This window comes from Hydra vulgaris, chromosome 06, assembly GCF_038396675.1.
Source record: "Hydra vulgaris chromosome 06, alternate assembly HydraT2T_AEP".
Lineage (NCBI taxonomy): Eukaryota > Metazoa > Cnidaria > Hydrozoa > Anthoathecata > Hydridae > Hydra > Hydra vulgaris.
In genome coordinates, this window is record NC_088925.1 from 15,926,273 (window position 1) to 15,942,973 (window position 16,701).

Here is a 16,701-nt window from a genome sequence, read left to right on the forward strand (position 1 = left end):
AAGGTATGCAAATGTACCTAAATACGGTATAAAATTCGCCAATGTAAATAACAAACAAACACTACCAAATTCTTTTTTATAAAAATTAGCTGTAAAAAAATGCACTAAGATTTATATCTTACGTTAACACCCATTTTGCTGTCACTAAAAGTTTGTAAAAAAATGAACACAAAAAAAAGGCTTTAAAAAAGCCATGAAATTACATATATTAACAATTTGATACTCTATTAATGGAGTAAAATCTTTAACTACAAAGCTAAAAAGCTGAGCTTTAGCATAACCTATCCACACCGTTTATTTCGTCATGGGAACTCTCCACCTATTAGAGGAGTTGCAGAAATGGTGCTCCTGAAGTGAAACAGTAACAAACTGCAGATTGGAATCCAAAATAATCAAATACTAGATGTTTTTAATTAACTTTTTGAGGAAGCAATGAACAAAGATTAGAATTAGTATAAACAATATTAGAATTCATAATTACTCGGTAAACAATAAAATGTTTTTGTTTTTAATATAATTTTTTTTATGTTTGATTAAAACGCAAACTTTTTTAGTTCATTACTTAAATGATATACTTAAAAACATAAAAATTTTTAATAAAAATTTTTTTATAATAAAAATGAAATTTTCACTATAAAAATCTTAAAGTTAAATAAAGTTCAATATGCACAATAATTATAAAAAATTTTTCTAATTTTTATATTACACGTTTTTCTAACAAAGTTTTTCCAGCTACACTTTTTAGCCCATGTTTTTAAATATTATGTATTGGCAACACAAAATTTTAAAATTTTTTCTTAATTGATTATTCAAACTTAAATGACTACACAAAAAACGTTTTTATTACAGTACCACGCAATTTGAAACAACTGAAAGAAAAACGTGTTTTTTCTTGCAGTTTTTATTTATGCAAATGATGGAGTAGGACCTAACTATTGAGCTGAACTGTATCACTACAGTGCTGAGCAACCTATTCCGTACCTCTACATCTCCTCAATATTTGAACTCTCCACTTAATGGCTAATTTGCTTAAGTGACGTTTCTTTAGCAAAACGGTAACTGGTTTATGATTAGAACCCAAAAAAATCCAATTACAAAAAAATTTTCTAGGGAAAATAGAAGAGTGGGGTGGTTGAGGTGGGGGAGGGGGTGGGTTTGGTGCTTAAAACTATATTTTGTTTAAAAAAATTATAAGCCGATTGAAGGAAACTCCGGAGTACTCTTTTTCCTAGAAGATCTTTAAAAAATGATTTAACGTACTTTTTCTAAGCAAGTAACATTTTAATTAATTAGGTTCTAGTCAGTTATATTTATTTATTTGCTGAATTTTACTTTTTACCAAACTTATATGTGCAAATTCTAAATTCTTGATAAAAAAATGTAATACAATACATGATAAATGACACGGCTTATTTTTATAACATTATTTAAATTTTAATAATATTATAGACTCGTTAATATGATTTTAATTAATTGGTTTATACATCTTTAAACGTCGAATCCATTGGATACAATGGATAAACAAACAACTTGTCTAATACTCGCACATGCAATTAGATAAAAATAGTGTAAAGTTCTCATTTATACCTTTTATTACGTTTTCAAATTTATTTAGACAAATTTAACTAATTATCAAAAACTTTTACTCTTTGGGAGCTAACATAGCATGAAACCAAATAAATATTCACTGCAACAAGGGGCGTAATGAGGGGCGATCTTTAATGCAGTGATTAGTGATAAAGACTCTTGTTTTACACTAGGAGTGTTTATTGATTTGTCTAAGGCATTTGATACTGTCAATCATCAAATCCTGTTAAAAAAACTAAAATCATATGGTATTAAAGATAAAACCCTAGTATATTTTGAAAGTTATCTTACTAACCGCAAACAGTTTGTTTACAAAAAAGATTCTATATCTCATCTATTAATGAATATAACATGTGGTGTTCCACAAGGATCCATACTTGGTCCACTTATTTTTTTAATATACATAAATGATCTTCATAAATCATCAAACTTAACAACAGTAAATTTTGCAGATGACACTAACTTGTTTTTGTCTCATAAAGATATTAATATGCTTTTTACTAATATGACAAATGAATTAAAAAAAGTATCTGTTTGGTTTAAACAAAATAGATTGTCTCTAAATATAGAAAAAACTAAATGGACACTTATTTATCCACCTTCAAAAAAACAGAAACTGCCTCATAATATGTCAGACCTTTTAATTGATAATATAATAATAATAACAGAAAAAGTTACTAAGTTTCTTGGAGTATATATTGATGAGAATCTTGGAGAAATCATATTGATAATACCTCCAATAAAATCGCTAAATGCATCGGAATTCTCTATAAAGCAAGAAATATATTATGTAAACACCAGTTAACACAATTATATTATTCATTTATACATTGTATATAAACGACGCGAATATTATATGGGGAAGCACTCATAGAACAAAACTAAAATCTCTTTACCTTCATCAGAAACGCGCAGCTCGCGCAATAAATTTTAAAAATCGGTTTTTTCATACGAAACAACTTTTTAAAGAAATGAATATTTTAAATGTATATCAACAAAATGTCTTTAACATTTTATGTTTCATGTTTAAATGTAGAGAAAATTTGTTGCCAAACGTATTACAAAATCTCTATTGTATGAAACCTAAAAACAAATATAATCTTCGAATTGATAACAATCTTACTGCCTTATTTTGCCATAAAAGCAAAGACCAGTTTTTTGTTTCTTATCGAGGTCCTTATCTCTGGAACAAAATAGTCTTACCAAATTTTAATTTTTCTACCCAACTGACTTTTGCTTCATTCAAACAAAAACTTAAAAAAATTATATTTTTAATTGAAAATATTTTGATTTATTTTTAATTTTTTTTTGTTTTGTTTTTTTGTTTGTTTGTTTGTTCGTTGTTGTTCTATTTTGTATATTTTATTTATTTTTTAATCTTGGTTTTTTAAAATTTTATCTTGGTTTTTACATGTTTTTGCATAAAGTTGTATTATTATTATTATTTCACTTAAGACATTGTATTTTTATCAAAAATTAACCATATATTGTAAAGGGCTTCATAACAAGATCCACATGATCTTCTAGAAGTCCTGTCGTTACTAATGTAAAATTGTAAAACATTATTTAATTAGTTTTATGCCATCCATTTAAATTTTATTAACTTCAGTTGTTGCTAAGAGTTTTATTAGTAATAACCGTTTCATTTGCAGGATTTTTTTTAGATTTATGCTGGTAAATAAATATTTTTTGAAGTTATCTTAACAACATTTATTTGTTAAGCAGGGGCTAAATAATGGTGTATCGCAGTAAACTACTTGTTTATATCTTGGAGAAAAAAATCCAAAATATTGTGGTACAAGTGTAAGGCAAGGTTTATTGAGACAATGGAATGTAAAGGGCAATCATGTTTGATCATTATAACGTTCAAATTTAATTAGATAGATTTTAGATTTGCATTTTTGAATAAACTTTTTTACATATATTCGTAATGAAATAAAATAGCTCAGATTTTTTACGCCAATTTTTATTGTATTTTTTAAGTTATCTTAAAAGATCTGTCCATTAAAAATTCCGGGTATTAAACTCTTTGAGTAATCTTGATTTCTGTCTTACGACTCATGCAGGGTAAAAGGGCGAACCTAAGCAACTTGATCCTGAAATATTTTTCTTTATATAAAATGTTGTTTAACAAATCTATTATGCAAGGTAAATAAAAAAAATTGAAATTTGAGTGTAAGTTTGTCTCTACATTTTGTATTTGATTTTTCCTTCAGTATTTTCGAGATGTTAGAAAAAACATTTTTAAAAATGAAAATATAATCATTTTAAAAATAATAAAAATGAAAATATAATCATTTTAAAAATAATAAAAATGAAAATATAATCATTTTAAAAATAATAAAAATGAAAATATAATCATTTTAAAAATAATAAAAATGAAAATATAATCATTTTAAAAATAATAAAGTATATTTTTCTAGCTTATTTTTTAAATACATAAGAATATTGGTTTGGTTTCAAATGCAAACTGTAAAAACTAGCGTATGTATTTGTGCATTTGTTTTTTCCCTGTTTCGTTCATTAAGAAAAGTTAATTTATTTATTAAACACTTTATCAAATTTCATATTTACAAAATTTATTTTTATTTTTAAAATTTGTCACATCTAAAGTGCCACTTACCAATACTACCAATTACAAGCACTTACCATTATCATTTACATTTATGTCAAAAGTAACCGGAACTTACTAGTATCACTTAATATGTTAAAAGTAGGTTACTTAAATGGTTCCACTTACTTAAAAGTAAGTTCCCCGTAGTAATTTTTAAATTAAAAATTTAAAAATTACTACTTAAAATTTATTAAGTAATTATGATGTTTTAAAATTATTACATGTTAATAAACTTTTGAAATAAGTTTCAACTTTATTAATGAACTTTTACTTAACAGCATTATTTGCACATTTGAAGCTTTCTCTTTTCTTATGAATATACGTATATGAGCATAAGCAGAGCTTACCTATTTTTAACATTAAAATATATTGGTTGCCAGCAGGCACAAAACGTATTATTAACATTGTATTAACGTTCTAACGTTGATACAATGTCAATACAACGTTGTGTGCCTGCTGGCTTTCAGCTATGTCTTCAACTTATTTACATTATTGGCATTTTTATTTGCAAACTGATATTAACATCATTAAACGATTAAATGCGTACATCTCATATTTACTTTTATTTATTTTCAATAGTATTTTCAATAAGATATAAAAAAAAAAAAAGTTCTGGTTACTAATATTAATATATATATATATATATATATATATATATATATATATATATATATATATATATATATATATATATATATATATATATATATATATAACAATAAGCCAGAATAAACAGAAGTTCTGGTTACTAATACTAAGATATATATATATATATATATATATATATATATATATATATATATATATATATATATATATATATATATATATATATATATATATATATATATATATATATATTAGTATTAGATACCAGAAATTCTGTTTTTTCTAGCTTATTGAAAATAAATAAAAGTAAATGTGAGATTCGTCAATTTTTCCATCACTGAGAAGGTCAATATTAACATTCGGAAATATAAAATAATAGTACTTAACTTTTCTTTAGCGGTAAACCTGTGCCGGTTTAACTTATGACTGGTACAAAAGTTTGAAGTTTTTTTTTTACGGTTTTGATATAAAGTAACAAGTTACATAGAAATAAAAATTTTTCAAAATAATAAATTGTATTGTATTAGTTTAATTTAAATATTAAAAAAATCTCAATTTTTTTTTTTTACTTAACAACAAATTAAATAAATAAATAAACGTGACTTAATTACAATCATTTTTACATATAAACAACAATTGAAAGTAAAATGGAAAAGATTCATTAAATAGAAATAAAATGAATAAATATCAAAATTACATAGCTTTTTTATGTAGCTGTATTTGTAGCTTATCAAGTCAAGGCCGTATTCACATCTCTGGTATATAAAAATTAAAAACTAAGTCTTACAAATTGAGAAGCTGGTAGCTGGTGCCGCTTTCTTATTTCCATCCCGATAAGATTAGCGGAGTATTTGACTGAAAATTTTACTTTGACTTTTTTGAGTAATAAAATAAAAAAAATAAAAATATTTGCTAAAAACTAACAGTATAAAATTAAAACGAAGCAGATTTTGCTTTTAAAAATTTATATTAAAAACTTTTCTTATTTATAAATTTTAACTAATCCGTTGTTAAGTTAAACGAAGAAATGAGAATGGTCCTATCTGCTACTTTGAGCGTATTTTAATTTGAAACACCTTAGCAAGAGCATTTTTTATATATATCTTATAAAGACCATATTTGTTAATAAGTTAGTTAAGTTTGTTTATGGTTACATTTGCAAAACTTTCCAATTTAAGAAAGTTTACAGCTATCCGCGTAGACGTATTACTAGACGGCTGAAGCTACTGGGTAATTATAAATGTTTACGGCGACTTAACGGATTACTAAAAAACTGTAAATTTCTTCATAAATAAAAGGAAAGCTTATTTAGTTTGTTTGTTAGGACACTACCATCTTTATCTTAACCATCTTTGTTATATATCATCTTGTAGTCGATCATTATATATCATCTTGTAGTCGATCATTATATATCATCTTGAAGTCGATCATTATACGTTTTTATGCTGAGTAAATGCTTAAAATTTTTTGTGATTCTATTTTAACTAAAATTTTCGACAATTTTGTTTAGAAAATAAACATGCGTTATATTATAAAGCCGAAGGCTTAAAAAAAAACGGTAATACGAGAATTTTTTCTCTCTCTGTAAAATAGAGAGAGAAAATAAAGGCGTAGTAATCTTTTTTTTTTTTACCAAAAAAATTTAATTAATATATTTAATATGCCATAAATTTTTACGTGTGCGCCAGATTAGCTGAAACGTAATTCTCTTGTTTGAACCTCATACGTCTAATTCTTTTTAAAGTTATCCATCGGTCTTTTCTTCTAAAGCTCCGCCATTGTTGCAGATTAAACATTAGCATTTTTATTATATTTCATGCGACATTTGGATGTTAGCACCAGAACAGCACGCATAGTTTCTAAAATAAGATGACGCATTGTAAAAGGTAAGAATTACTACATATGTAAAGTATATTATATATTCAAATTATTATAAACATGATATGTGAAAACTTTTTAATTTTTAACTAATATATATATATATATATATATATATATATATATATATATATATATATATATATATATATATATATATATATATATATATATATATATATATATATATACTTATTTATAACGTTCTTGATTCGTCATTAGATTGTTTAAGGTGGCTATTGTAACATTGCATTACATGTTATTATTTTCTCTCCCAACACCAGAAAGTTTGAGTATGCTAAAAACAGAAGAACCAAATACGGGTATATTGGGAAAAAACGAATGGCTTACAGATAAAAATAGCAAAAACTGCATGGTCCATGGTACAAAGTACCAACAAGTTATTAGTGAACGCGACTGCAAAGCGGTAACAATCGATGTGCCGTTCTGTTACGGGCAATGTAATTCGTTTTTTATACCACGCTATGGAGAGGACTTTAATAGTTGCAATACTTGCATGCCAAAAAAATGGAACGAAACGAAAGTTCAATTAAACTGTAAAACAGATGGCGAATGGAAAGTTGTTATAAAAAAAGTGTTACTAATAGGAAGTTGTGAGTGCCAAGAGGTTCACTGCGACAAAAAGAAAAGATAACTATAATAAAACGTATTGTTCTTTAATACGCTTTAAACTGGTTAACAATCGTTAAAACAGTCGTAAACCTAATATTTAATGGAAAAAGAAGTTATTGGAGATTTTGGTGAATAACTTATTTTTTTAATCAGTCCCGTCAAACCTACAAATATTTTGAAAACAAGGAATCGAACACAAACAACACACTGAACGAAGCAGAATTTGTCGCAATTTCTTATTGTTAATAAATAAATACTTTCAGAATTATTGTACCCACATATAATTAAAATCATACGTTTCCTAAATCCTATATTTGTATATATAAATAAAAATGCCTTTATGTAAATATATATTAGAAATTCCCTATTTTTTTTAGTATTACAGCGTAACGGTACATATATTAAAAATAGTAAATAACATAGAAAAATCACTTAATGCAAATATTAAAAAAGGGACTTAGTAAGATTGATTTATTTACTATGAAGAGCTTATTTTACGTCATTGAAAAACAATCATTCTTTTTAATCAAATTTCTGTTCTGATTTTGTTTTAAGTACTCAAAATTAGTTTTTAACAACTCTCTGCAAATTAATTTTGCAAATTTTGCGGGATTAAAAGTGTAGCATAATTAAATCAAAGTAAAATTATAATACAAGTACTATTTCTTTATAAAAAACTACGTCCGTCAAAGGTAGACAACGTCATTATGTCCGTCAAAGATAAACACCATTTTAGTTTATATTTATAATCTTTGATAAAGACAGAAATCTTAAGCCCACCATTCCCCACGACAAAAGGTTTTGTAAAAAATTATTTGTAAAAAATTAAAGTGTCTATATATAATAATTAAAATAGCATTTCCTTTTCTGAAATTTAAACAAAAAGATCACGCAAAAATAAGTTAATTGTTTTACAAAAAACTTTAAGTCCATTTAACCGTTAAATCAATAGGTTTTTTAAATAATTTACCGATAATACGTCTAAGTATAGTGGAAAATGTTTAATGTAAGTGAAAACAATTTATCAAATAATAATTGAATGTTTTATATATCAATGTTTGCTGAATTGTTTTTTAAAATAGGAAACGTAAATTCAAATATGTGTAACTCATTTAACGGCAAACAATATTTAAATAAAGATTTTTTTTTAATAAAAATAAAAAAATTCATTTTTACCCATACGTACTGTGAAACGTACTGTAAATATGGGTAAAAATGGGTCGCAAACAATTGGATCACATACAAATGGGTCACATACAGTTTATAATAAACGTCTTCGCAGTTACGATAATTTCGTACGTGTGCTTAACTTAATAGTAGGTCATGGCTCCTTATGCGCAGAATCGCATGAAGTAAAGTAAATACAAGAAAGCATCTTTGAAAGAAACAGTTGTTTACGTGAATATTATTTTCTTTTTTATAATAAAGATATTTATTTTAAAAAAGAAAATAATTTTTATGTTTATATGTTTGTGTTTTAGAATTTTATCTTTTATGGAAAGTTATACTTAAAACGAATTAGCACGTCGAGTAAAAATGCTCCTAAAGAGTAATTAAGACAGAAGAGTATATAAATATATAACTATATAAGAAGGTCAAATTAATTACGACCTTAATGGTAGTATTTTTTTCAAATATTTATTATTAAAAAATATATTAAATTTGTTATAATTATTACTAACTATTTTTAAAATTAATGCAACGAGAAATCTTAGTTTTGTGTTATTAAATAACTTACAGCAAAAAAAAAAAATCCTAATTTTGTGATTATGAAATAATATCTTGTTATTTTTTTTTAAATTTCCGAAAATATTTTGTTTATTTACAACATAATGATCGGAGTAAAGGTAATGCAATGTTATCTTGTTGATTACTCATTGGTTATTATCACCCTGTTCTCGTTCTGTTCTCGCCACGTTGTTGCTCTTTATCACCATGTTGTCGCTCTTTATCGCCATGTTGTCGCTCTAAATCGCCATGTTGTCGCTCTCTTATTGCCCTCTTATAGTTTTGTTATTGTTCTGTTATCGTTTACAAGTACAAAAATAAAAATATTTTAAAGGGATAAATAAAAGTTGCCAGTAGTTATAATAAATATAGATAGAATAAATAAAATTAAACCAACAAACTTAATATTTAACGTATTAGAGTTTAAGCAATAAACACTATATTGTTTAAAAAAAACTTTGTTTAAAGAAAACAACAAACTCTATTGTTTAATATATTTTTTTATGTAGTTTCATAAATGAAAATAATAATAATAATCATAATGAAAATTGTAATAATAATAACACTAGTAGCAATAAAAATAATGAATATAATAATAATAACAGTTTCGCTTTAAATTTTTGTACAATATTTAACAACAGTATACTGACCTTACTGAGCTCAGAGCTAGCACTAAGAACAATACAGTGACGGATCCAGGGAGGGAGAAGATGGGATGTGAGCATCCCCCTAAATCTAAAAGTCCTCAAATATCTTAGAAATGGAGAACCTTATTTTTTTTAAAGGAGACGCTAATACAATACAAAAATATTTCAGCATCCCTAAAAGTCATGGATCCGTCACTTGAGCAATAGTATACTGAGCTTACTAAGCTTGTTTTTGAGTTTTGTTAGTTAAAATACGGTACTCGGACTTCTACCTGAAAAGTACCCCTTCGGTGAGGTTCTTTTAAAAATATTTCGGCCTAGAAAGTTTTTTGGGTGAGAAAAAGTAATTTTTCATCACAGGGTAGACATTTTTTACCATTTGCAACCGGTCAAATTTCACCCATGCTAAAAATTGATTTGACCAAACAAAATTAAAAAAATAAATTAATTTGCTTCAAACTTTTTCTTTTCATTAAACACTGCCTGTGCTATTTAACCCTCAGTCAATTTATCTACAGTTACTTAACATATTCCAACATAAAGAGTCAATATATGTGCATTCAGCTATGTCTACCTCTAAAAAATAATTGAGAATATTTACACTCCGTATTCCTAGATTAATTTTACTTCCACCATTTTGTTAGTTTATTTTAACAGTATAAACAGCTAAATTAGTTAGATTAATCAAAACTTCTTCATTCAGGTGATCAAAAACCAACAAGTAAATTAATTAGATAATCATCAATAGTTAATCCAAAGAGTAAAAAAGAAACAATCCAATTTTTATACTTTACGTATATTTAAAGTAAAACAAATTATAGACATTTCTTAAGAATACATTGTTTTTGTTTAGGTTACATTATTGCATTATCAAGTAGATAAAATGCTTTGATACCTTGCGGCGTTAGTTTCTTTTAAAGAAATTTTTAGTTTGAAGAATAACTAGAAAGTATAGGTATTTCTGTTCACTCTTAGACCTGTAAAATTTCTTCACCCTTTTTAAAGTTGAAAAGGGTCTTTTTTCGGTATAATTTGTAACAGCAGCAGAGAGAAACATTAGTAAAACAACATAAAATTGGGGAGTGTAGATTTCTTTGATTAAATAACTATAAGTAAAACCAGATGGTTTGGTTTTCTGGTTTTTCTGGTACCAATAGCAATTGAATTGGAAAAAAAGCTTTTAAAATGCAGAGATTAATTAGGAAATTAAACTTTCAGATTGTTTGAATAAATTTATAAAATTTTTTGGGCGTGCAGTGTGATTTCTGTCGCAATTCCTTTCTGCTCAGCAGAGTACTGTTTAGTACCCTTTAATATGATAGCTGCTTTTTCAAATTGGTCAAAACAGAATGCTATACCCTTCATTCACTACTGTCAAATCAATTTTAACCGTTTGAAGCATTTTGTTCACTTTGTTGTACCTTTCCATAGTCTAATAGTCTTGTTGTACCTTTCCATAGTCTTTTTTCAAGTCCAATAGCTTCTACTTTAGTACTATTCTATTCGACTTTTGCGTGTTTTCATTATTCAGCTCATTTTAAACCACCTTAAACGCATAGTTCATATATAAAAATTAAAAAAACTATTGACAACTAGAAGCTTAATAATATTATATTACATATTCAATGCATCAGACGAACTTTGTTTCTTTTGCATGCATACAAAAAAAATTCATTGTTATATATTTTTATATTTTAATTTTTTTTATCCTAAATAAATAGATTCAAGATGTAAAAATAAAATAAAAAAAGAGCCTATTCTGCCATTTTTTATTTATTTTTGTAGTTAATTTTAATTGCATTAAAAAAAATATATATATTTAATTAAAAAAAAACTATTTTCTTGCAGGCTGGCCTTTCCAAAAACCCTGGCTCCGCAACGGTTGTCTATGCTGGACATGGGTAAAGATGGGCCTGGATGCACTTCAACAAGTTTTTAAACACAATTAAGACTAAATCAACTTTGACTTTCGCTAACCTCTGTAGCCTTCTTTAGAAAGTCTGAAGAAACCCTTTCAATCTTAATTTGTATTTTTTGCAATAATAAATAAACTAAAAATTTATTAAGTAAACTTTTAATAACAAATTTTTGTTTTTTTCATTATTATACAATAAAACTGTATTAATGGTGATTTTCGTTATATTTTACTGCATGAAAAAAAGAGTACCTTGCATACTCTTCTTCATCAAGCATTGACACCTACTGTGCTCAACCTTTATATTGTATGAAACCATCAAACTTGACATCAGTTGCTTTTATCAGTTTAATTTTAACGTTTTGAGATTTAAACATGGAAGCTTATAATAAAGAAGGAATGCATTTACTTTGTATACTTTTATTTTTTATAGTATAAAGAACCCTACGAAAAGACTACAGCTGTGTAAGCCTGCATATGCAAAGACTACCACTGTGTAGTCTTTGGTAAAAGACTTTGATTACAGCTGTAATCTGGAAGATAAAATATTTCAAATTTGTTTTAAAATGGTTAGCGCAACATAATCATAAACTTCGCAGACATAATTTTATTTTATAGAAATGGATGCACTTTTGGTATATATTTACTTTTCTTAGTATAAAGACCTGTATTTAAAGACTACAGTTGTGTAAACCTGCATATGCAAAGACAGCCACTGTGCAATCCACTGTGCAAAATAAAGTTGTGCAATCTTGTTTGTCAAAATCATTTTAAACTACTAACATCAAATCAAATAATTTTTTATTTTAATTTAAAAATATACAAAACTTTAAGAGTTCTATTGCCAGTATTTTACGTTTATGCGTTGTTAAAATGGTTTTTAGATTTGTTGCAAGGTTACTATTCTTTTCGTATATCGTTTAATGCATAACTAATATTTAACAAGGTACTATTAATTTTTAATTGCGCATTTTCAACATTTAACATTATTTAATGGTACCTTGAGGTATTTTACAAACCGAATGTTGTTTAAATGCATTTTAATTATGCAGTTAACTTAAGCTAGACAGCTTAGACAAACAAGTACAAAAAAGACAATATATGCAAGACTTGTGCATTTATTTCAACTTGTAAGGCAATTTTTATGCAACATTTGAATGGCGTTTAAACGTTATCTATTTTAATATATCAAACATCATTATATTTTTATATAATTAATAAATTAATATATTTCAATACCCTAAGGTTACGTTAATTTGAATGCGTTTGAGATATATTTATATCTTACGTACATAACAAATATATAAAATTGAATAAAATACATATAGGAGCTATAATTGACTGTTGTATAATAAAAATTTAAACTAATGTTTAACTAAAAGGATTTAAGAAAATATTGACTTTATTAGTCATTCAATGTTATTTGAATATGGATCTTTAATACTCAGTAAACTAGCATTCAAACTAATCCAAATCCAAATTAACTCTAGCATTTATTATCTATAAAATAATGCTGAACTAAATAGCGGTAGTAGTGTTATTTCGAGCATTTTTGACACAGAACTCTTGGCAGCCATTGCCACCGAGGTAATGGCGAAAAAGAGTCGCAGCACTTTTTTTTATCAGAAAATGTGAACGAAAGTGTATCCAAATATCTAATTTATGTAAACTTCAAATTATGTAATGTTCAAACATATATCAAGTTTTACAGTTTAACTCTTACTTTAAAATATCTTATATCGGCAATATCTCCTTAATTTTGATCTAAAGCATTTATTTGCAGGTTTTATATAGTCTTTCATTTATTAAATAATGTTAAAACTTTTATCGGACATGCGTCTTAGTGACCGAAGTAGTTGGCTTGCAGAGTTCAGAAGCAAAACGCTGTGGTTCGAGTCCTACAGCTGGAATCTGTTGGACTCGAATCACAGCGTTTTGCTGTGGTTCGAGTCCTACAGATCCCAGCTGTAGGACTTTTTTTAATATGATTTTCTTTTTTTTAATATTTTTTTTATTTTTCTAAAATACATAATTAAACACTTTTGAAGGCAGGGCCGTCCAAAAGATGGTAGGTGAGGAGGTGGGGAGGAGGTGTTGTACAGTGGAGAAAATAGAATTAGCCTCACCATGTGCTGATCCAATATTTTGTAAATCTCTAAGCAAATTTGTGCGGTGCATCTTTTGTATCCACACTTATATAACTATTGTTACAAACAACAGCTTTTTAGATTATAATATAGCATAATTAAATTGCGGTATATTTGATAAAACCATAAAATGTATAATACTTGATATTTGCGTTTGCAAAAAGAATTAGCCTCATCAATAACTATTTTCAGTAATATTTAGTTTACTTGTTTTGTTAATATTTAGTTTACTTGTTTATTTTGATCTGGTGATACATATTTGTGACTTAGTTTTTTATTATTATTTGTAAGTTAAACAAAGATAGTGAAATCAGTGCTCATAAAGTGTACTTTGACTACATCTCAAATTTGTGTTGATTTACAATTACATGTAACTGTTCAACGCGTGAGACAAATTTTACATGAAGATCCAAACACAGTTTGGAAAAGCGTAAACCAAGACCAAAACTTACTGTTCGTCATAAAGAAGTTAGATTACAATTTGCAAAAGAGCACATGTCTCCGCAGGAAGAGTGGCATCAAGTTCTCTTTAGTGATGAAAAAAAGTTCAATCTAAATGGTCCTGATGGCTATCAATATTACTGGCACGATCTTCGAAAAGAAAAAGAAACTCGAATGAGTCATAACTTTTGTGGTAGAACTGTTATTGTTTTGGGGGCTTTTGCTTTTGCTGGAAAACAACCACTGGCATGGATTTCAACAAAAAAGAATTCACAGGACTCCATTGACTTATTAGAAATTAGTTTGCTTGAACATGGTAAAGAATTGATGGATGAAAGTTTCAATTTTTTAACAAGACAATGCTGCTATCCATAGCTCAAAGCTTACAAAAGCTTGGTTTAGAGAAAAAAATATTCACGTACTGGAATGGCCCGCATGCAGTCCAGGTCTTAACCCAATTGAAAATCTATGGGGAATCTTTCTAGAAAGTTTTATAAAAATAGTAAGCAATATGAATCCGCATTGGAGCTGAAAACTCGTATCAGAAAAGCTTGGAATGAAATATCTATAGAAACTATCCAAAATCTTGTGACTAGTATGTCAAGTAGCATATTTGAAGTCATTAAAAATTCAGGAAGCAATACTAAATATTAAAGAGCGTTAAAAAAAATATTTTTTATATTTTCTTTTATATTACGTAAATAAGGCTAATTCTATTTTCTCCACAAATTGAATACTTTTAATTTTTTTTCCATTTGTAATTAATTAAACATACCAATTTATAAACTTTTTAATTGTAATAGAAGATAATAAGAAATAGGGTAGATTTAATCATTGTTTCATTGCCATTTTTGTTAAATTAGAACGAAAAATAGTAAGGCTAATTCTATTTTCTCCGCTGTATATGTTTTTGGCCAACTAGGACACACACACAAAAAATAATAATAAATAAAAAAGAGGTCCTCCATACTTGACATTTGCCAACTATAGTTCAAAACTTGCCAACTCAAACGCTAAATGTATAAGTGTGCCAACTCAAATGCATATATAACTGTTTTGGGGGGAGGGTTGAGACACCCCCTACACCCCCCGTTCGGGACGGCCCTATTTGAAGGTTTATAGATATTATATACATAACATGTGTAAAGATATTATACGCTATAACAAACGAAATAGAGAGAACTTTTAAAAAAGCTAAAACTTTTTAAAAACATCAAAACACCGGCAGATACTTGCTGCGCATATGTCAAGATGTTATTAATGTGCTCAGGTAATTAGAAGAATTTTTTGTCAATATATTTATATATGATTAACATGTTAAAAAAACTTAAAAAAATGAGAAAAAAAAGACCTAAAAAATTAAAAAAAAAAGACTTGAAAATGAAAGAATTAAAAAAAAGAGCTTAAAAAATTTAAATAATGAGGGGGTTGTTCAACTTTAGAAGTTATTTGAATCCAAAGTTGTTGCATTTTTTGTGCTAGAAAAACTAGTGATTTTTAGACAAAACGCCTAGTACTAAAGTATGGAAAATTTGGTGTGAAATGGCACCATAATGAAATAAAAATACATCAAGTTTTTAGCGCAAAAATTAAAACAAACGATACTCAAAGAAAAAAAGCATAATATATATAATTTCTAAACAAAACTCCTAAGTACAATTTCTTCAAGTAAACATTAATAAATACTTGAATTGAATAAAGGAAAGGTTGTACTTGCTTTTTTTCACAGGAGGCCTTTTTTAAAAAAGTGTTTTTAAAAAAAAATAAATAAACCGAGCTTAAAGTTTTTAAACGCTGAGAACTAAGAAATTATGTATATATGTTAAAAAGGTTTCCCACTCCATTAGATTCCTATCCTTTTTTTAATCTATATAGAAATTTCAAACAAATTTGATGCGTTTTGGTATTTAGGAAATTTTACCTTCAAGAACTACTTTTGAAAAAATGTTCCCGTGGCATGTTTTTTTTTATCATTGTGGTCATAAGACATGAATAAAAGAAGCATTATTAAAAATAGTACATTCTACATATGGTTAAAAAAAAGGTTTAGTCAAACTAATTGATGCAGAAAACTTGAAGGTTCTAGCTTTATTATAAAAAAGATATCAGAGAGTAATGTTCATAAACATAATTTTTTTTCAAACGTCAATTACTTTTCGTCGTGCTGCGACGAAATAATTATGGTCTGAAACTTAATAAGAAAAAAATGAATATGCTTGTCCTGCTACTCCAGAAGGTGCTGCTGTGGAGGCATAAAAAAAACCGAAAAAAAAAACCTGTAGCTTGCAAAAACTTTTAAACTTTATTTTAGCAATTAAAGGCCTTTTTTGCTATATTTTTTGCTATAAATATATACGGCTAGATTGAAAAAATTGAAAATATATTGTAATAAAGGGCGGACTTTTTTATTTTCAATATCCAAAAACTATGCTGTGGTCTCACATTAAGTTTTAATAATTTAATACAAGATCAAAGTTCTCCCAGATTTTGAAAAAACTTAAA

The 16,701-nt window shown here is 26.6% G+C and overlaps 1 long non-coding RNA gene across 1 annotated transcript in view; it reads left to right on the plus strand.

Annotated features, from left to right (window-relative positions):
• LOC136080969 (uncharacterized) overlaps positions 1-11,781 on the plus strand; it is a 28,411-nt gene extending 16,630 nt beyond the window's left edge. Inside the window, exon 2 of the long non-coding RNA XR_010638771.1 lies at positions 11,545-11,781. This is a non-coding gene — a long non-coding RNA (uncharacterized LOC136080969). The remainder of the gene's footprint in view (positions 1-11,544) is intronic.
• The last annotated feature ends 4,920 nt before the right edge of the window (positions 11,782-16,701 follow it).